Source organism: Dendropsophus ebraccatus, chromosome 4, assembly GCF_027789765.1.
Source record: "Dendropsophus ebraccatus isolate aDenEbr1 chromosome 4, aDenEbr1.pat, whole genome shotgun sequence".
NCBI classification, from domain to species: domain Eukaryota; kingdom Metazoa; phylum Chordata; class Amphibia; order Anura; family Hylidae; genus Dendropsophus; species Dendropsophus ebraccatus.
Window position 1 is genome coordinate 25,183,344 of NC_091457.1, and position 21,039 is coordinate 25,204,382.

The following is a 21,039-nucleotide window of genomic DNA, read 5'->3' on the forward strand; positions in this document are numbered from 1 at the left end:
GACTGTCTGCATGTAAACCAGACATGATGGTCACTACACTATGATTAAGACCATGAAGAACCATCCATGAGAGGAGCACTACCGATCAGCAACAACTAGAGGTCTGAGATTTGGGGGCACGGCTGGGACCTTTAACACTCAAGGTGGGGGTAATACCCTTCCATCAAAAAGCCAAGACGAGAGTGCATCAGAAAGCCACAGATGCATCACGTGGATTTTCTTCCTGTGCTGACTATGGCCTTGCAATATTTTTATCTTGCTTGCAATCTTGGGCTTTATTTTATGGTTAAAGTAACCTCTTTCAAAAACATTCTTCCTATGGTTTCACTGGGGATTGAACCCAGGACCTTCTGAGTGTAAAGCAGACGTGATCACCACTACACTATGAAACCCCTTAAATCGTGCTGCCAGTTAACATGGTCCAATCGGGTTCTGTTACATTTAAACTCTTTGAAAAAGTTTAAAGTTTATGGTTTCAATTAGGATTAAGCCCAGGACTGTCTGCATGTAAACCAGACATGATGGTCACTACACTATGATTAAGACCATGAAGAACCATCCATGAGAGGAGCACTACCGATCAGCAACAACTAGAGGTCTGAGATTTGGGGGTACGGCTGGGACCTTTCACACTCAAGGTTGGGGTAATACCCTTCCATTAAAAAGCCAAGACGAGAGTGCATCAGAAAGCCACAGATGCATCACATGGATTTTCTTCCTGTGCTGACTATGGCCTTGCAATATTTTTATCTTGCTTGTAATCTTGGGCTTTATTTTATGGTTAAAGTAACCTCTTTCAAAAACATTCTTCCTATGGTTTCACTGGGGATTGAACCCAGGACCTTCTGCGTGTAAAGCAGACGTGATGACCACTACACTATGCACTCCCTGAAAATACACTGCCAGTTCACATGGTCCAATCGGGTTCTGTTACATTTAAACTCTTTGAAAAAGTTTAAAGTTTATGGTTTCACTTAGGATTAAGCCCAGGACTGTCTGCATGTAAACCAGACATGATGGTCACTACACTATGATTAAGACCATGAAGAACCATCCATGAGAGGAGCACTACCGATCAGCAACAACTAGAGGTCTGAGATTTGGGGGCACGGCTGGGACCTTTCACACTCAAGGTGGGGGTAATACCCTTCCATTAAAAAGCCAAGACGAGAGTGCATCAGAAAGCCACAGATGCATCACATGGATTTTCTTCCTGTGCTGACTATGGCCTTGCAATATTTTTATCTTGCTTGTAATCTTGGGCTTTATTTTATGGTTAAAGTAACCTCTTTCAAAAACATACTTCCTATGGTTTCACTGGAGATTGAACCCAGGACCTTCTGCGTGTAAAGCAGACATGATGACCACTACACTATGAAACCCCTGAAAATACACTGCCAGTTCACATGGTCCAATCGGGTTCTGTTACATTTAAACTCTTTGAAAAAGTTTAAAGTTTATGGTTTCACTTAGGATTAGGCCCAGGACTGTCTGCATGTAAACCAGACATGATGGTCACTACACTATGATTAAGACCATGAAGAACCATCCATGAGAGGAGCACTACCGATCAGCAACAACTAGAGGTCTGAGATTTGGGGGTACGGCTGGGACCTTTCACACTCAAGGTGGGGGTAATACCCTTCCATTAAAAAGCCAAGACGAGAGTGCATCAGAAAGCCACAGATGAATCACATGGATTTTCTTCCTGTGCTGACTATGGCCTTTCAATATTTTTATCTTGCTTGTAATCTTGGGCTTTATTTTATGGTTAAAGTAACCTCTTTCAAAAACATTCTTCCTATGGTTTCACTGGGGATTGAACCCAGGACCTTCTGCGTGTAAAGCAGACGTGTTGACCACTACACTATGAAACACCTGAAAATCCACTGCCAGTTCACATGGTCCAATCGGGTTCTGTTACATTTAAACTCTTTGAAAAAGTTTAAAGTTTATGGTTTCACTTAGGATTAAGCCCAGGACTGTCTGCATGTAAACCAGACATGATGGTCACTACACTATGATTAAGACCATGAAGAACCATCCATGAGAGGAGCACTACCGATCAGCAACAACTAGAGGTCTGAGATTTGGGGGCACGGCTGGGACCTTTAACACTCAAGGTGGGGGTAATACCCTTCCATCAAAAAGCCAAGACGAGAGTGCATCAGAAAGCCACAGATGCATCACGTGGATTTTCTTCCTGTGCTGACTATGGCCTTGCAATATTTTTATCTTGCTTGCAATCTTGGGCTTTATTTTATGGTTAAAGTAACCTCTTTCAAAAACATTCTTCCTATGGTTTCACTGGGGATTGAACCCAGGACCTTCTGCATGTAAAGCAGACGTGATGACCACTACACTATGAAACCCCTTAAATCGTGCTGCCAGTTAACATGGTCCAATCGGGTTCTGTTACATTTAAACTCTTTGAAAAAGTTTAAAGTTTATGGTTTCAATTAGGATTAAGCCCAGGACTGTCTGCATGTAAACCAGACATGATGGTCACTACACTATGATTAAGACCATGAAGAACCATCCATGAGAGGAGCACTACCGATCAGCAACAACTAGAGGTCTGAGATTTGGGGGTACGGCTGGGACCTTTCACACTCAAGGTTGGGGTAATACCCTTCCATTAAAAAGCCAAGACGAGAGTGCATCAGAAAGCCACAGATGCATCACATGGATTTTCTTCCTGTGCTGACTATGGCCTTGCAATATTTTTATCTTGCTTGTAATCTTGGGCTTTATTTTATGGTTAAAGTAACCTCTTTCAAAAACATTCTCCCTATGGTTTCACTGGGGATTGAACCCAGGATCTTCTGTGTGTAAAGAGGACGTGATGACCACTACACTATGAAACCCCTGAAAATACACTGCTAGTTCACATGGTCCAATCGGGTTCTGTTACATTTAAACTCTTTGAAAAAGTTTAATGTTTATGGTTTCACTTAGGATTAAGTCCAGGACTGTCTGCATGTAAACCAGACATGATGGTCACTACACTATGATTAAGACCATAAAGAACCATCCATGAGAGGAGCACTACCGATCAGCAACAACTAGAGGTCTGAGATTTGGGTGCACGGCTAGGACCTCTCAGACTCAAGGCGGGGGTAATACCCTTCCATCAAAAAGGCAAGACGAGATTGCATCAGAAAGCCACAGATGCATCACATGGATTTTCTTCCTGTGCTGACTATGGCCTTGCAATATTTTTATCTTGCTTGTAATCTTGGGCTTTATTTTATGGTTAAAGTAACCTCTTTCAAAAACATTCTTCCTATGATTTCACTGGGGATTGAACCCAGAACCTTATGCGTGTAAAGCAGACGTGATGACCTCTACACTATGAAAACCCTGAAAATCCACTGCCAGTTCACATGGTCCAATCGGGTTCTGTTACATTTAAACTCTTTGAAAAAGTTTAAAGTTTATGGTTTCACTTAGGATTAAGCCCAGGACTGTCTGCATGTAAACCAGACATGATGGTCAGTACACTATGATTAAGACCATGAAGAACCATCCATGAGAGGAGCACTACCGATCAGCAACAACTAGAGGTCTGAGATTTGGGTGCACGGCTGGGACCTCTCAGACTCAAGGCGGGGGTAATACCCTTCCATCAAAAAGCCAAGACGAGAGTGCATCAGAAAGCCACAGATGCATCAAGTGGATTTTCGTCCTGTGCTGACTATGGCCTTGCAATATTTTTATCTTGCTTGTAATCTTGGGCTTTATTTTATGGTTAAAGTAACCTCTTTCAAAAACATTCTTCCTATGGTTTCACTGGGGATTGAACCCAGGACCTTCTGCGTGTAAAGCAGACGTGATGACCACTACACTATGAAACCTCTGAAAACGTGCTGCCAGTTAACATGGTCCAATCGGGTTCTGTTACATTTAAACTCTTTGAAAAAGTTTAAAGTTTATGGTTTCACTTAGGATTAAGCCCAGGACTGTCTGCATGTAAACCAGACATGATGGTCAGTACACTATGATTAAGACCATGAAGAACCATCCATGAGAGGAGCACTACCGATCAGCAACAACTAGAGGTCTGAGATTTGGGTGCACGGCTGGGACCTCTCAGACTCAAGGCGGGGGTAATACCCTTCCATCAAAAAGCCAAGACGAGAGTGCATCAGAAAGCCACAGATGCATCAAGTGGATTTTCGTCCTGTGCTGACTATGGCCTTGCAATGTTTTTATCTTGCTTGTAATCTTGGGCTTTATTTTATGGTTAAAGTAACCTCTTTCAAAATCATTCTTCCTATGGTTTCACTGGGGATTGAACCCAGGACCTTCTGTGTGTAAAGCAGACGTGATGACCACTACACTATGAAACCTCTGAAAACGTGCTGCCAGTTCACATGGTCGAATCGGGTTCTGTTACATTTAAACTCTTTGAAAAAGTTTAAAGTTTATGGTTTCACTTAGGATTAAGCCCAGGACTGTCTGCATGTAAACCAGACATGATGGTCACTACACTATGATTAAGACCATGAAGAACCATCCATGAGAGGAGCACTACCGATCAGCAACAACTAGAGGTCTGAGATTTGGGGGCACGGCTGGGACCTTTCACACTCAAGGTGGGGGTAATACCCTTCCATTAAAAAGCCAAGACGAGAGTGCATCAGAAAGCCACAGATGCATCACATGGATTTTCTTCCTGTGCTGACTATGGCCTTGCAATATTTTTATCTTGCTTGTAATCTTGGGCTTTATTTTATGGTTAAAGTAACCTCTTTCAAAAACATTCTTCCTATGGTTTCACTGGAGATTGAACCCAGGACCTTCTGCGTGTAAAGCAGACATGATGACCACTACACTATGAAACCCCTGAAAATCCACTGCCAGTTCACATGGTCCAATCGGGTTCTGTTACATTTAAACTCTTTGAAAAAGTTTAAAGTTTATGGTTTCACTTAGGATTAAGCCCAGGACTGTCTGCATGTAAACCAGACATGATGGTCACTACACTATGATTAAGACCATGAAGAACCATCCATGAGAGGAGCACTACCGATCAGTAACAACTAGAGGTCTGAGATTTGGGTGCACGGCTGGGACCTCTCAGACTCAAGGCGGGGGTAATACCCTTCCATCAAAAAGCCAAGACGAGAGTGCATCAGAAAGCCACAGATGCATCACGTGGATTTTCTTCCTGTGCTGACTATGGCCTTGCAATATTTTTATCTTGCTTGTAATCTTGGGCTTTATTTTATGGTTAAAGTAACCTCTTTCAAAAACATTTTTCCTATGGTTTCACTGGGGATTGAACCCAAGACCTTCTGCGTGTAAAGCAGACGTGATGACCACTACACTATGCACTCCCTGAAAATACACTGCCAGTTCACATGGTCCAATCGGGTTCTGTTACATTTAAACTCTGAAAAAGTTTAAAGTTTATGGTTTCACTTAGGATTAAGCCCAGGACTGTCTGCATGTAAACCAGACATGATGGTCACTACACTATGATTAAGACCATGAAGAACCATCCATCCACTATGATTAACCATAAAATAAAGCCCAAGATTACAAGCAAGATAAATATATTGCAAGGCCATAGTCAGCACAGGAAGAAAATCCACGTGATGCATCTGTGGCTTTCTGATGCACTCTAATCTTTGGCTTTATTTTATGGTTAAAGTAACCTCTTCATCCAATGGTTTCACTGGGGATTGAACCCAGGACCTTCTGCGTGTAAAGCAGATGTGATGACCACTACACTATGAAACCCCTGATAATCCACTGCCAGTTCACATGGTCCAATCGGGTTCTGTTACATTTAAACTCTTTGAAAAAGTTTAAAGTTTATGGTTACACTATGAAACCCCTGAAAACGTGCTGCCAGTTAACATGGTCCAATCGGGTTCTGTTACATTTAAACTCTTTTAAAAAGTTTAAAGTTTATGGTTTCACTTAGGATTAAGCCCAGGACTGTCTGCATGTAAACCAGACATGATGGTCACTACACTATGATTAAGACCATGAAGAACCATCCATGAGAGGAGCACTACCGATCAGCAACAACTAGAGGTCTATGATTTGGGGGCACGGCTGGGACCTTTCACACTCAAGGTGGGGGTAATACCCTTCCATTATAAAGCCAAGACGAGAGTGCATCAGAAAGCCACAGATGCATCACATGGATTTTCTTCCTGTGCTGACTATGGCCTTGCAATATTTTTATCTTGCTTGTAATCTTGGGCTTTATTTTATGGTTAAAGTAACCTCTTTCAAAATCATTCTTCCTATGGTTTCACTGGAGATTGAACCCAGGACCTTCTGCGTGTAAAGCAGACATGATGACCACTACACTATGAAACCCCTGAAAATCCACTGCCAGTTCACATGGTCGAATCGGGTTCTGTTACATTTAAACTCTTTGAAAAAGTTTAAAGTTTATGGTTTCACTTAGGATTAAGCCCAGGACTGTCTGCATGTAAACCAGACATGATGGTCAGTACACTATGATTAAGACCATGAAGAACCATCCATGAGAGGAGCACTACCGATCAGCAACAACTAGAGGTCTGAGATTTGGGTGCACGGCTGGGACCTCTCAGACTCAAGGCGGGGGTAATACCCTTCCATCAAAAAGCCAAGACGAGAGTGCATCAGAAAGCCACAGATGCATCACGTGGATTTTCTTCCTGTGCTGACTATGGCCTTGCAATATTTTTATCTTGCTTGTAATCTTGGGCTTTATTTTATGGTTAAAGTAACCTCTTTCAAAAACATTCTTCCTATGGTTTCACTGGGGATTGAACCCAGGACCTTCTGCGTGTAAAGCAGACGTGATGACCACTACACTATGAAACTACTGAAATCGTGCTGCCAGTTAACATGGTCCAATCGGGTTCTGTTACATTTAAACTCTTTGAAAAAGTTTAAAGTTTATGGTTTCACTTAGGATTAAGCCCAGGACTGTCTGCATGTAAACCAGACATGATGGTCACTACACTATGATTAAGACCATGAAGAACCATCCATGAGAGGAGCACTACCGATCAGCAACAACTAGAGGTCTGAGATTTGGGGGCACGGCTGGGACCTTTCACACTCAAGGTGGGGGTAATACCCTTCCATTATAAAGCCAAGACGAGAGTGCATCAGAAAGCCACAGATGCATCACATGGATTTTCTTCCTGTGCTAACTATGGCCTTGCAATATTTTTATCTTGCTTGTAATCTTGGGCTTTATTTTATGGTTAAAGTAACCTCTTTCAAAAACATTCTTCCTATGGTTTCACTGGGGATTGAACCCAGGACCTTCTGCGTGTAAAGCAGACGTGATGACCACTACACTATGAAACCCCTGAAAATACACTGCCAGTTCACATGGTCCAATTGGGTTCTGTTACATTTAAACTCTTTGAAAAAGTTTAAAGTTTATGGTTTCACTTAGGATTAAGCCCAGGACTGTCTGCATGTAAACCAGACATGATGGTCAGTACACTATGATTAAGACCATGAAGAACCATCCATGAGAGGAGCACTACCGATCAGCAACAACTAGAGGTCTGAGATTTGGGTGCACGGCTGGGACCTCTCAGACTCAAGGCGGGGGTAATACCCTTCCATCAAAAAGCCAAGACGAGAGTGCATCAGAAAGCCACAGCTGCATCAAGTGGATTTTCGTCCTGTGCTGACTATGGCCTTGCAATATTTTTATCTTGCTTGTAATCTTGGGCTTTATTTTATGGTTCAAGTAACCTCTTTCAAAAACATTCTTCCTATGGTTTCACTGGGGATTGAACCCAGGACCTTCTGCGTGTAAAGCAGACGTGATGACCACTACACTATGAAACCTCTGAAAACGTGCTGCCAGTTCACATGGTCGAATCGGGTTCTGTTACATTTAAACTCTTTGAAAAAGTTTAAAGTTTATGGTTTCACTTAGGATTAAGCCCAGGACTGTCTGCATGTAAACCAGACATGATGGTCACTACACTATGATTAAGACCATGAAGAACCATCCATGAGAGGAGCACTACCGATCAGCAACAACTAGAGGTCTGAGATTTGGGGGCACGGCTGGGACCTTTCACACTCAAGGTGGGGGTAATACCCTTCCATTAAAATGCCAAGACGAGAGTGCATCAGAAAGCCACAGATGCATCACATGGATTTTCTTCCTGTGCTGACTATGGCCTTGCAATATTTTTATCTTGCTTGTAATCTTGGGCTTTATTTTATGGTTAAAGTAACCTCTTTCAAAAACATACTTCCTATGGTTTCACTGGAGATTGAACCCAGGACCTTCTGCGTGTAAAGCAGACATGATGACCACTACACTATGAAACCCCTGAAAATACACTGCCAGTTCACATGGTCCAATCGGGTTCTGTTACATTTAAACACTTTGAAAAAGTTTAAAGTTTATGGTTTCACTTAGGATTAAGCCCAGGACTGTCTGCATGTAAACCAGACATGATGGTCACTACACTATGATTAAGACCATGAAGAACCATCCATGAGAGGAGCACTACCGATCAGCAACAACTAGAGGTCTGAGATTTGGGGGCACGGCTGGGACCTTTAACACTCAAGGTGGGGGTAATACCCTTCCATTAAAAAGCCAAGACGAGAGTGCATCAGAAAGCCACAGATGCATCACATGGATTTTCTTCCTGTGCTGACTATGGCCTTGCAATATTTTTATCTTGCTTGTAATCTTGGGCTTTATTTTATGGTTAAAGTAACCTCTTTCAAAAACATTCTTCCTATGGTTTCACTGGAGATTAAACCCAGGACCTTCTGCGTGTAAAGCAGACATGATGACCACTACACTATGAAACCCCTAAAAATCCACTGCCAGTTCACATGGTCCAATCGGGTTCTGTTACATTTAAACTCTTTGAAAAAGTTTAAAGTTTATGGTTTCACTTAGGATTAAGCCCAGGACTGTCTGCATGTAAACCAGACATGATGGTCAGTACACTATGATTAAGACCATGAAGAACCATCCATGAGAGTAGCACTACCGATCAGCAACAACTAGAGGTCTGAGATTTGGGTGCACGGCTGGGACCTCTCAGACTCAAGGCGGGGGTAATACCCTTCCATCAAAAAGCCAAGACGAGAGTGCATCAGAAAGCCACAGATGCATCAAGTGGATTTTCGTCCTGTGCTGACTATGGCCTTGCAATATTTTTATCTTGCTTGTAATCTTGGGCTTTATTTTATGGTTCAAGTAACCTCTTTCAAAAACATTCTTCCTATGGTTTTTACTGGGGATTGAACCCAGGACCTTCTGCGTGTAAAGCAGACGTGATGACCACTACACTATGAAACCTCTGAAAACGTGCTGCCAGTTCACATGGTCGAATCGGGTTCTGTTACATTTAGACTCTTTGAAAAAGTTTAAAGTTTATGGTTTCACTTAGGATTAAGCCCAGGACTGTCTGCATGTAAACCAGACATGATGGTCACTACACTATGATTAAGACCATGAAGAACCATCCATGAGAGGAGCACTACCGATCAGCAACAACTAGAGGTCTGAGATTTGGGGGCACAGCTGGGACCTTTCACACTCAAGGTGGGGGTAATACCCTTCCATTAAAAAGCCAAGACGAGAGTGCATCAGAAAGCCACAGATGCATCACATGGATTTTCTTCCTGTGCTGACTATGGCCTTGCAATATTTTTTATCTTGCTTGTAATCTTGGGCTTTATTTTATGGTTAAAGTAACCTCTTTCAAAAACATTCTTCCTATGGTTTCACTGGAGATTGAACCCAGGACCTTCTGCATGTAAAGCAGACATGATGACCACTACACTATGAAACCCCTGAAAATCCACTGCCAGTTCACATGGTCCAATCGGGTTCTGTTACATTTAAACTCTTTGAAAAAGTTTAAAGTTTATGGTTTCACTTAGGATTAAGCCCAGGACTGTCTGCATGTAAACCAGACATGATGGTCAGTACACTATGATTAAGACCATGAAGAACCATCCATGAGAGGAGCACTACCGATCAGCAACAACTAGAGGTCTGAGATTTAGGTGCACGGCTGGGACCTCTCAGACTCAAGGCGGGGGTAATACCCTTCCATCAAAAAGCCAAGACGAGAGTGCATCAGAAAGCCACAGATGCATCACGTGGATTTTCTTCCTGTGCTGACTATGGCCTTGCAATATTTTTATCTTGCTTGCAATCTTGGGCTTTATTTTATGGTTAAAGTAACCTCTTTCAAAATCATTCTTCCTATGGTTTCACTGGGGATTGAACCCAGGACCTTCTGCGTGTAAAGCAGACGTGATGACCACTATACTATGAAACCCCTTAAATCGTGCTGCCAGTTAACATGGTCCAATCGGGTTCTGTTACATTTAAACTCTTTGAAAAAGTTTAAAGTTTATGGTTTCAATTAGGATTAAGCCCAGGACTGTCTGCATGTAAACCAGACATGATGGTCACTACACTATGATTAAGACCATGAAGAACCATCCATGAGAGGAGCACTACCGATCAGCAACAACTAGAGGTCTGAGATTTGGGGGTACGGCTGGGACCTTTCACACTCAAGGTTGGGGTAATACCCTTCCATTAAAAAGCCAAGACGAGAGTGCATCAGAAAGCCACAGATGCATCACATGGATTTTCTTCCTGTGCTGACTATGGCCTTGCAATATTTTTATCTTGCTTGTAATCTTGGGCTTTATTTTATGGTTAAAGTAACCTCTTTCAAAAACATTCTTCCTATGGTTTCACTGGGGATTGAACCCAAGACCTTCTGCGTGTAAAGCAGACGTGATGACCACTACACTATGCACTCCCTGAAAATACACTGCCAGTTCACATGGTCCAATCGGGTTCTGTTACATTTAAACTCTGAAAAAGTTTAAAGTTTATGGTTTCACTTAGGATTAAGCCCAGGACTGTCTGCATGTAAACCAGACATGATGGTCACTACACTATGATTAAGACCATGAAGAACCATCCATGAGAGGAGCACTACCGATCAGCAACAACTAGAGGTCTGAGATTTGGGGGCACGGCTGGGACCTTTAACACTCAAGGTGGGGGTAATACCCTTTCATCAAAAAGCCAAGACGAGAGTGCATCAGAAAGCCACAGATGCATCACGTGGATTTTCTTCCTGTGCTGACTATGGCCTTGCAATATTTTTATCTTGCTTGCAATCTTGGGCTTTATTTTATGGTTAAAGTAACCTCTTTCAAAAACATTCTTCCTATGGTTTCACTGGAGATTGAACCCAGGACCTTCTGCGTGTAAAGCAGACATGATGACCACTACATTATGAAACCCCTGAAAATCCACTGCCAGTTCACATGGTCCAATCGGGTTCTGTTACATTTAAACTCTTTGAAAAAGTTTAAAGTTTATGGTTTCACTTAGGATTAAGCCCAGGACTGTCTGCATGTAAACCAGACATGATGGTCAGTACACTATGATTAAGACCATGAAGAACCATCCATGAGAGGAGCACTACCGATCAGCAACAACTAGAGGTCTGAGATTTGGGGGCACGGCTGGGACCTTTCACACTCAAGGTGGGGGTAATACCCTTCCATCAAAAAGCCAAGACGAGAGTGCATCAGAAAGCCACAGCTGCATCAAGTGGATTTTCGTCCTGTGCTGACTATGGCCTTGCAATATTTTTATCTTGCTTGTAATCTTGGGCTTTATTTTATGGTTCAAGTAACCTCTTTCAAAAACATTCTTCCTATGGTTTCACTGGGGATTGAACCCAGGACCTTCTGCGTGTAAAGCAGACATGATGACCACTACACTATGAAACCTCTGAAAACATGCTGCCAGTTCACATGGTCGAATCGGGTTCTGTTACATTTAAACTCTTTGAAAAAGTTTAAAGTTTATGGTTTCACTTAGGATTAAGCCCAGGACTGTCTGCATGTAAACCAGACATGATGGTCACTACACTATGATTAAGACCATGAAGAACCATCCATGAGAGGAGCACTACCGATCAGCAACAACTAGAGGTCTGAGATTTGGGGGCACGGCTGGGACCTTTCACACTCAAGGTGGGGGTAATACCCTTCCATTAAAAAGCCAAGACGAGAGTGCATCAGAAAGCCACAGATGCATCACATGGATTTTCTTCCTGTGCTGACTATGGCCTTGCAATATTTTTATCTTGCTTGTAATCTTGGGCTTTATTTTATGGTTAAAGTAACCTCTTTCAAAAACATACTTCCTATGGTTTCACTGGAGATTGAACCCAGGACCTTCTGCGTGTAAAGCAGACATGATGACCACTACACTATGAAACCCCTGAAAATACACTGCCAGTTCACATGGTCCAATCGGGTTCTGTTACATTTAAACACTTTGAAAAAGTTTAAAGTTTATGGTTTCACTTAGGATTAAGCCCAGGACTGTCTGCATGTAAACCAGACATGATGGTCACTACACTATGATTAAGACCATGAAGAACCATCCATGAGAGGAGCACTACCGATCAGCAACAACTAGAGGTCTGAGATTTGGGGGTACGGCTGGGACCTTTCACACTCAAGGTGGGGGTAATACCCTTCCATTAAAAAGCCAAGACGAGAGTGCATCAGAAAGCCACAGATGCATCACATGGATTTTCTTCCTGTGCTGACTATGGCCTTGCAATATTTTTATCTTGCTTGTAATCTTGGGCTTTATTTTATGGTTAAAGTAACCTCTTTCAAAAACATTCTTCCTATGGTTTCACTGGGGATTGAACCCAGGACCTTCTGCGTGTAAAGCAGACGTGATGACCACTACACTATGAAACGCCTGAAAATCCACTGCCAGTTCACATGGTCCAATCGGGTTCTGTTACATTTAAACTCTTTGAAAAAGTTTAAAGTTTATGGTTTCACTTAGGATTAAGCCCAGGACTGTCTGCATGTAAACCAGACATGATGGTCACTACACTATGATTAAGACCATGAAGAACCATCCATGAGAGGAGCACTACCGATCAGCAACAACTAGAGGTCTGAGACTTGGGGGCACGGCTGGGACCTTTCACACTGAAGGTGGGGGTAATACCCTTCCATCAAAAAGCCAAGACGAGAGTGCATCAGAAAGCCACAGATGCATAACGTGGATTTTCTTCCTGTGCTGACTATGGCCTTTCAATATTTTTATCTTCCTTGTAATCTTGGGCTTTATTTTATGGTTAAAGTAACCTCTTTCAAAAACTTTCATCCAATGGTTTCACTGGGGATTGAACCCAGGACCTTCTGCGTGTAAAGCAGACGTGATGACCACTACACTATGAAACCCCTGAAAATCCACTGCTAGTTCACATGGTCCAATCGGGTTCTGTTACATTTAAAGTCTTTGAAAAAGTTTAAAGTTTATGGTTTCACTTAGAATTAAGCCCAGGACTGTCTGCATGTAAACCAGACATGATGGTCAGTACACTATGATTAAGACCATGAAGAACCATCCATGAGAGGAGCACTACCGATCAGCAACAACTAGAGGTCTGAGATTTGGGTGCACGGCTGGGACCTCTCAGACTCAAGGCGGGGGTAATACCCTTCCATCAAAAAGCCAAGACGAGAGTGCATCAGAAAGCCACAGATGCATCACGTGGATTTTCTTCCTGTGCTGACTATGGCCTTGCAATATTTTTATCTTGCTTGTAATCTTGGGCTTTATTTTATGGTTAAAGTAACCTCTTTCAAAAACATTCTTCCTATGGTTTCACTGGAGATTGAACCCAGGACCTTCTGCGTGTAAAGCAGACATGATGACCACTACACTATGAAACCCCTGAAAATACACTGCCAGTTCACATGGTCCAATTGGGTTCTGTTACATTTAAACTCTTTGAAAAAGTTTAAAGTTTATGGTTTCACTTAGGATTAAGCCCAGGACTGTCTGCATGTAAACCAGACATGATGGTCAGTACACTATGATTAAGACCATGAAGAACCATCCATGAGAGGAGCACTACCGATCAGCAACAACTAGAGGTCTGAGATTTGGGTGCACGGCTGGGACCTCTCAGACTCAAGGCGGGGGTAATACCCTTCCATCAAAAAGCCAAGACGAGAGTGCATCAGAAAGCCACAGCTGCATCAAGTGGATTTTCGTCCTGTGCTGACTATGGCCTTGCAATATTTTTATCTTGCTTGTAATCTTGGGCTTTATTTTATGGTTAAAGTAACCTCTTTCAAAAACATTCTTCCTATGGTTTCACTGGGGATTGAACCCAGGACCTTCTGCGTGTAAAGCAGACGTGATGACCACTACACTATGAAACCCCTGAAAACGTGCTGCCAGTTCACATAGTCCAATCGGGTTCTGTTACATTTAAACTCTTTGAAAAAGTTTAAAGTTTATGGTTTCACTTAGGATTAAGCCCAGGACTATCTGCATGTAAACCAGACATGATGGTCACTACACTATGATTAAGACCATGAAGAACCATCCATGAGAGGAGCACTACCGATCAGCAACAAGTAGAGGTCTGAGATTTGGGGGCACGGCTGGGACCTTTCACACTCAAGGTGGGGGTAATACCCTTCCATCAAAAAGCCAAGACGAGAGTGCATCAGAAAGCCACAGATGCATCACATGGATTTTCTTCCTGTGCTGACTATGGCCTTGCAATATTTTTATCTTGCTTGTAATCTTGGGCTTTATTTTATGGTTAAAGTATCCTCTTTCAAAAACTTTCATCCAATGGTTTCACTGGGGATTGAACCCAGGACCTTCTACATGTAAAGCAGACGTGATGACCACTACACTATGAAACCCCTGAAAACCCACTGCCAGTTCACATGGTCCAATCGGGTTCTGTTACATTTAAACTCTTTGAAAAAGTTTAAAGTTTATGGTTTCACTTAGGATTAAGCCCAGGACTGTCTGCATGTAAACCAGACATGATGGTCACTACACTATGATTAAGACCATGAAGAACCATCCATGAGAGGAGCACTACCGATCAGCAACAACTAGAGGTCTGAGATTTGGGGGCACGGCTGGGACCTTTAACACTCAAGGTGGGGGTAATACCCTTTCATCAAAAAGCCAAGACGAGAGTGCATCAGAAAGCCACAGATGCATCACGTGGATTTTCTTCCTGTGCTGACTATGGCCTTGCAATATTTTTATCTTGCTTGCAATCTTGGGCTTTATTTTATGGTTAAAGTAACCTCTTTCAAAAACATTCTTCCTATGGTTTCACTGGAGATTGAACCCAGGACCTTCTGCGTGTAAAGCAGACATGATGACCACTACATTATGAAACCCCTGAAAATCCACTGCCAGTTCACATGGTCCAATCGGGTTCTGTTACATTTAAACTCTTTGAAAAAGTTTAAAGTTTATGGTTTCACTTAGGATTAAGCCCAGGACTGTCTGCATGTAAACCAGACATGATGGTCAGTACACTATGATTAAGACCATGAAGAACCATCCATGAGAGGAGCACTACCGATCAGCAACAACTAGAGGTCTGAGATTTGGGGGCACGGCTGGGACCTTTCACACTCAAGGTGGGGGTAATACCCTTCCATCAAAAAGCCAAGACGAGAGTGCATCAGAAAGCCACAGCTGCATCAAGTGGATTTTCGTCCTGTGCTGACTATGGCCTTGCAATATTTTTATCTTGCTTGTAATCTTGGGCTTTATTTTATGGTTCAAGTAACCTCTTTCAAAAACATTCTTCCTATGGTTTCACTGGGGATTGAACCCAGGACCTTCTGCGTGTAAAGCAGACATGATGACCACTACACTATGAAACCTCTGAAAACATGCTGCCAGTTCACATGGTCGAATCGGGTTCTGTTACATTTAAACTCTTTGAAAAAGTTTAAAGTTTATGGTTTCACTTAGGATTAAGCCCAGGACTGTCTGCATGTAAACCAGACATGATGGTCACTACACTATGATTAAGACCATGAAGAACCATCCATGAGAGGAGCACTACCGATCAGCAACAACTAGAGGTCTGAGATTTGGGGGCACGGCTGGGACCTTTCACACTCAAGGTGGGGGTAATACCCTTCCATTAAAAAGCCAAGACGAGAGTGCATCAGAAAGCCACAGATGCATCACATGGATTTTCTTCCTGTGCTGACTATGGCCTTGCAATATTTTTATCTTGCTTGTAATCTTGGGCTTTATTTTATGGTTAAAGTAACCTCTTTCAAAAACATACTTCCTATGGTTTCACTGGAGATTGAACCCAGGACCTTCTGCGTGTAAAGCAGACATGATGACCACTACACTATGAAACCCCTGAAAATACACTGCCAGTTCACATGGTCCAATCGGGTTCTGTTACATTTAAACACTTTGAAAAAGTTTAAAGTTTATGGTTTCACTTAGGATTAAGCCCAGGACTGTCTGCATGTAAACCAGACATGATGGTCACTACACTATGATTAAGACCATGAAGAACCATCCATGAGAGGAGCACTACCGATCAGCAACAACTAGAGGTCTGAGATTTGGGGGTACGGCTGGGACCTTTCACACTCAAGGTGGGGGTAATACCCTTCCATTAAAAAGCCAAGACGAGAGTGCATCAGAAAGCCACAGATGCATCACATGGATTTTCTTCCTGTGCTGACTATGGCCTTGCAATATTTTTATCTTGCTTGTAATTTTGGGCTTTATTTTATGGTTAAAGTAACCTCTTTCAAAAACATTCTTCCTATGGTTTCACTGGAGATTGAACCCAGGACCTTCTGCGTGTAAAGCAGACGTGATGACCACTACACTATGAATCTCCTGAAAATCCACTGCCAGTTCACATGGTCCAATCGGGTTCTGTTACATTTAAACTCTTTGAAAAAGTTTAAAGTTTATGGTTTCACTTAGGATTAAGCCCAGGACTGTCTGCATGTAAACCAGACATGATGGTCACTACACTATGATTAAGACCATGAAGAACCATCCATGAGAGGAGCACTACCGATCAGCAACAACTAGAGGTCTGAGATTTGGGGGCACGGCTGGGACCTTTCACACTGAAGGTGGGGGTAATACCCTTCCATCAAAAAGCCAAGACGAGAGTGCATCAGAAAGCCACAGATGCATAACGTAGATTTTCTTCCTGTGCTGACTATGGCCTTTCAATATTTTTATCTTCCTTGTAATCTTGGGCTTTATTTTATGGTTAAAGTAACCTCTTTCAAAAACTTTCATCCAATGGTTTCACTGGGGATTGAACCCAGGACCTTCTGCGTGTAAAGCAGACGTGATGACCACTACACTATGAAACCCCTGAAAATCCACTGCCAGTTCACATGGTCCAATCGGGTTCTGTTACATTTAAACTCTTTGAAAAAGTTTAAAGTTTATGGTTTCACTTAGGATTAAGCCCAGGACTGTCTGCATGTAAACCAGACATGATGGTCAGTACACTATGATTAAGACCATGAAGAACCATCCATGAGAGGAGCACTACCGATCAGCAACAACTAGAGGTCTGAGATTTGGGTGCACGGCTGGGACCTCTCAGACTCAAGGCGGGGGTAATACCCTTCCATCAAAAAGCCAAGACGAGAGTGCATCAGAAAGCCACAGATGCATCACGTGGATTTTCTTCCTGTGCTGACTATGGCCTTGCAATATTTTTATCTTGCTTGTAATCTTGGGCTTTATTTTATGGTTAAAGTAACCTCTTTCAAAAACATTCTTCCTATGGTTTCACTGGAGATTGAACCCAGGACCTTCTGCGTGTAAAGCAGACATGATGACCACTACACTATGAAACCCCTGAAAATACACTGCCAGTTCACATGGTCCAATTGGGTTCTGTTACATTTAAACTCTTTGAAAAAGTTTAAAGTTTATGGTTTCACTTAGGATTAAGCCCAGGACTGTCTGCATGTAAACCAGACATGATGGTCAGTACACTATGATTAAGACCATGAAGAACCATCCATGAGAGGAGCACTACCGATCAGCAACAACTAGAGGTCTGAGATTTGGGTGCACGGCTGGGACCTCTCAGACTCAAGGCGGGGGTAATACCCTTCCATCAAAAAGCCAAGACGAGAGTGCATCAGAAAGCCACAGCTGCATCAAGTGGATTTTCGTCCTGTGCTGACTATGGCCTTGCAATATTTTTATCTTGCTTGTAATCTTGGGCTTTATTTTATGGTTAAAGTAACCTCTTTCAAAAACATTCTTCCTATGGTTTCACTGGGGATTGAACCCAGGACCTTCTGCGTGTAAAGCAGACGTGATGACCACTACACTATGAAACCCCTGAAAACGTGCTGCCAGTTCACATGGTCCAATCGGGTTCTGTTACATTTAAACTCTTTGAAAAAGTTTAAAGTTTATGGTTTCACTTAGGATTAAGCCCAGGACTATCTGCATGTAAACCAGACATGATGGTCACTACACTATGATTAAGACCATGAAGAACCATCCATGAGAGGAGCACTACCGATCAGCAACAAGTAGAGGTCTGAGATTTGGGGGCACGGCTGGGACCTTTCACACTCAAGGTGGGGGTAATACCCTTCCATCAAAAAGCCAAGACGAGAGTGCATCAGAAAGCCACAGATGCATCACATGGATTTTCTTCCTGTGCTGACTATGGCCTTGCAATATTTTTATCTTGCTTGTAATCTTGGGCTTTATTTTATGGTTAAAGTATCCTCTTTCAAAAACTTTCATCCAATGGTTTCACTGGGGATTGAACCCAGGACCTTCTACATGTAAAGCAGACGTGATGACCACTACACTATGAAACCCCTGAAAACCCACTGCCAGTTCACATGGTCCAATCGGGTTCTGTTACATTTAAACTCTTTGAAAAAGTTTAAAGTTTATGGTTTCACTTAGGATTAAGCCCAGGACTGTCTGCATGTAAACCAGACATGATGGTCAGTACACTATGATTAAGACCATGAAGAACCATCCATGAGAGGAGCACTACCGATCAGCAACAACTAGAGGTCTGAGATTTGGGGGCACGGCTGGGACCTTTCAAACTCAAGGTGGGGGTAATACCCTTCCATCAAAAAGCCAAGACGAGAGTGCATCAGAAAGCCACAGATGCATCACGTGGATTTTCTTCCTGTGCTGACTATGGCCTTGCAATATTTTTTATCTTGCTTGCAATCTTGGGCTTTATTTTATGGTTAAAGTAACCTCTTTCAAAAACATTCTTCCTATGGTTTCACTGGGGATTGAACCCAGGACCTTCTGCGTGTAAAGCAGACGTGATGACCACTACACTATGAAACCCCTGAAAATACACTGCCAGTTCACATGGTCCAATTGGGTTCTGTTACATTTAAACTCTTTGAAAAAGTTTAAAGTTTATGGTTTCACTTAGGATTAAGCCCAGGACTGTCTGCATGTAAACCAGACATGATGGTCAGTACACTATGATTAAGACCATGAAGAACCATCCATGAGAGGAGCACTACCGATCAGCAACAACTAGAGGTCTGAGATTTGGGTGCACGGCTGGGACCTCTCAGACTCAAGGCGGGGGTAATACCCTTCCATCAAAAAGCCAAGACGAGAGTGCATCAGAAAGCCACAGCTGCATCAAGTGGATTTTCGTCCTGTGCTGACTATGGCCTTGCAATATTTTTATCTTGCTTGTAATCTTGGGCTTTATTTTATGGTTCAAGTAACCTCTTTCAAAAACATTCTTCCTATGGTTTCACTGGAGATTGAACCCAGGACCTTCTGCGTGTAAAGCAGACGTGATGACCACTACACTATGAAACCTCTGAAAACGTGCTGCCAGTTCACATGGTCGAATCGGGTTCTGTTACATTTAAACTCTTTGAAAAAGTTTAAAGTTTATGGTTTCACTTAGGATTAAGCCCAGGACTGTCTGCATGTAAACCAGACATGATGGTCACTACACTATGATTAAGACCATGAAGAACCATCCATGAGAGGAGCACTACCGATCAGCAACAACTAGAGGTCTGAGATTTGGGGGCACGGCTGGGACCTTTCACACTCAAGGTGGGGGTAATACCCTTCCATTAAAAAGCCAAGACGAGAGTGCATCAGAAAGCCACAGATGCATCACATGGATTTTCTTCCTGTGCTGACTATGGCCTTGCAATATTTTTATCTTGCTTGTAATCTTGGGCTTTATTTTATGGTTAAAGTAACCTCTTTCAAAAACATACTTCCTATGGTTTCACTGGAGATTGAACCCAGGACCTTCTGCGTGTAAAGCAGACATGATGACCACTACACTATGAAACCCCTGAAAATACACTGCCAGTTCACATGGTCCAATCGGGTTCTGTTACATTTAAACACTTTGAAAAAGTTTAAAGTTTATGGTTTCACTTAGGATTAAGCCCAGGACTGTCTGCATGTAAACCAGACATGATGGTCACTACACTATGATTAAGACCATGAAGAACCATCCATGAGAGGAGCACTACCGATCAGCAACAACTAGAGGTCTGAGATTTGGGGGTACGGCTGGGACCTTTCACACTCAAGGTGGGGGTAATACCCTTCCATTAAAAAGCCAAGACGAGAGTGCATCAGAAAGCCACAGATGCATCACATGGATTTTCTTCCTGTGCTGACTATGGCCTTGCAATATTTTTATCTTGCTTGTAATCTTGGGCTTTATTTTATGGTTAAAGTAACCTCTTTCAAAAACATTCTTCCTATGGTTTCACTGGGGATTGAACCCAGGACCTTCTGCGTGTAAAGCAGACGTGATGACCACTACACTATGAAACGCCTGAAAATCCACTGCCAGTTCACATGGTCCAATCGGGTTCTGTTACATTTAAACTCTTTGAAAAAGTTTAAAGTTTATGGTTTCACTTAGGATTAAGCCCAGGACTGTCTGCATGTAAACCAGACATGATGGTCACTACACTATGATTAAGACCATGAAGAACCATCCATGAGAGGAGCACTACCGATCAGCAACAACTAGAGGTCTGAGATTTGGGGGCACGGCTGGGACCTTTCACACTCAAGGTGGGGGTAATACCCTTCCATCAAAAAGCCAAGACGAGAGTGCATCAGAAAGCCACAGATGCATAACGTGGATTTTCTTCCTGTGCTGACTATGGGCT

At 42.6% G+C, this 21,039-nt stretch overlaps 19 non-coding genes across 19 annotated transcripts; all 19 read right to left on the minus strand.

Annotated features, from left to right (window-relative positions):
* Positions 1 to 319: 319 nt before the first annotated feature.
* Positions 320 to 392, minus strand: TRNAV-UAC (transfer RNA valine (anticodon UAC)). Its single transcript has one exon. It is a non-coding gene; the product is annotated as a tRNA-Val (tRNA).
* A 1,907-nt stretch (positions 393 to 2,299) lies between these two features.
* TRNAV-UAC (transfer RNA valine (anticodon UAC)) lies at positions 2,300 to 2,372 on the minus strand. Its single transcript has one exon. It is a non-coding gene; the product is annotated as a tRNA-Val (tRNA).
* A 1,412-nt stretch (positions 2,373 to 3,784) lies between these two features.
* On the minus strand, positions 3,785 to 3,857 carry TRNAV-UAC (transfer RNA valine (anticodon UAC)). The gene has a single exon. It is a non-coding gene; the product is annotated as a tRNA-Val (tRNA).
* Positions 3,858 to 4,279: 422 nt separating this feature from the next.
* Positions 4,280 to 4,352, minus strand: TRNAV-UAC (transfer RNA valine (anticodon UAC)). Its single transcript has one exon. It is a non-coding gene; the product is annotated as a tRNA-Val (tRNA).
* A 1,323-nt stretch (positions 4,353 to 5,675) lies between these two features.
* Positions 5,676 to 5,748, minus strand: TRNAV-UAC (transfer RNA valine (anticodon UAC)). Its single transcript has one exon. It is a non-coding gene; the product is annotated as a tRNA-Val (tRNA).
* Positions 5,749 to 6,761: 1,013 nt separating this feature from the next.
* TRNAV-UAC (transfer RNA valine (anticodon UAC)) lies at positions 6,762 to 6,834 on the minus strand. The gene has a single exon. It is a non-coding gene; the product is annotated as a tRNA-Val (tRNA).
* A 422-nt stretch (positions 6,835 to 7,256) lies between these two features.
* On the minus strand, positions 7,257 to 7,329 carry TRNAV-UAC (transfer RNA valine (anticodon UAC)). The gene has a single exon. It is a non-coding gene; the product is annotated as a tRNA-Val (tRNA).
* Positions 7,330 to 7,751: 422 nt separating this feature from the next.
* Positions 7,752 to 7,824, minus strand: TRNAV-UAC (transfer RNA valine (anticodon UAC)). Its single transcript has one exon. It is a non-coding gene; the product is annotated as a tRNA-Val (tRNA).
* Positions 7,825 to 10,228: 2,404 nt separating this feature from the next.
* Positions 10,229 to 10,301, minus strand: TRNAV-UAC (transfer RNA valine (anticodon UAC)). The gene has a single exon. It is a non-coding gene; the product is annotated as a tRNA-Val (tRNA).
* A 1,410-nt stretch (positions 10,302 to 11,711) lies between these two features.
* TRNAV-UAC (transfer RNA valine (anticodon UAC)) lies at positions 11,712 to 11,784 on the minus strand. The gene has a single exon. It is a non-coding gene; the product is annotated as a tRNA-Val (tRNA).
* Positions 11,785 to 13,196: 1,412 nt separating this feature from the next.
* On the minus strand, positions 13,197 to 13,269 carry TRNAV-UAC (transfer RNA valine (anticodon UAC)). Its single transcript has one exon. It is a non-coding gene; the product is annotated as a tRNA-Val (tRNA).
* Positions 13,270 to 14,186: 917 nt separating this feature from the next.
* Positions 14,187 to 14,259, minus strand: TRNAV-UAC (transfer RNA valine (anticodon UAC)). The gene has a single exon. It is a non-coding gene; the product is annotated as a tRNA-Val (tRNA).
* A 422-nt stretch (positions 14,260 to 14,681) lies between these two features.
* Positions 14,682 to 14,754, minus strand: TRNAV-UAC (transfer RNA valine (anticodon UAC)). Its single transcript has one exon. It is a non-coding gene; the product is annotated as a tRNA-Val (tRNA).
* A 917-nt stretch (positions 14,755 to 15,671) lies between these two features.
* On the minus strand, positions 15,672 to 15,744 carry TRNAV-UAC (transfer RNA valine (anticodon UAC)). Its single transcript has one exon. It is a non-coding gene; the product is annotated as a tRNA-Val (tRNA).
* A 1,412-nt stretch (positions 15,745 to 17,156) lies between these two features.
* Positions 17,157 to 17,229, minus strand: TRNAV-UAC (transfer RNA valine (anticodon UAC)). The gene has a single exon. It is a non-coding gene; the product is annotated as a tRNA-Val (tRNA).
* A 917-nt stretch (positions 17,230 to 18,146) lies between these two features.
* Positions 18,147 to 18,219, minus strand: TRNAV-UAC (transfer RNA valine (anticodon UAC)). The gene has a single exon. It is a non-coding gene; the product is annotated as a tRNA-Val (tRNA).
* Positions 18,220 to 18,641: 422 nt separating this feature from the next.
* Positions 18,642 to 18,714, minus strand: TRNAV-UAC (transfer RNA valine (anticodon UAC)). The gene has a single exon. It is a non-coding gene; the product is annotated as a tRNA-Val (tRNA).
* Positions 18,715 to 19,137: 423 nt separating this feature from the next.
* On the minus strand, positions 19,138 to 19,210 carry TRNAV-UAC (transfer RNA valine (anticodon UAC)). The gene has a single exon. It is a non-coding gene; the product is annotated as a tRNA-Val (tRNA).
* A 422-nt stretch (positions 19,211 to 19,632) lies between these two features.
* On the minus strand, positions 19,633 to 19,705 carry TRNAV-UAC (transfer RNA valine (anticodon UAC)). Its single transcript has one exon. It is a non-coding gene; the product is annotated as a tRNA-Val (tRNA).
* Positions 19,706 to 21,039: the final 1,334 nt, after the last annotated feature.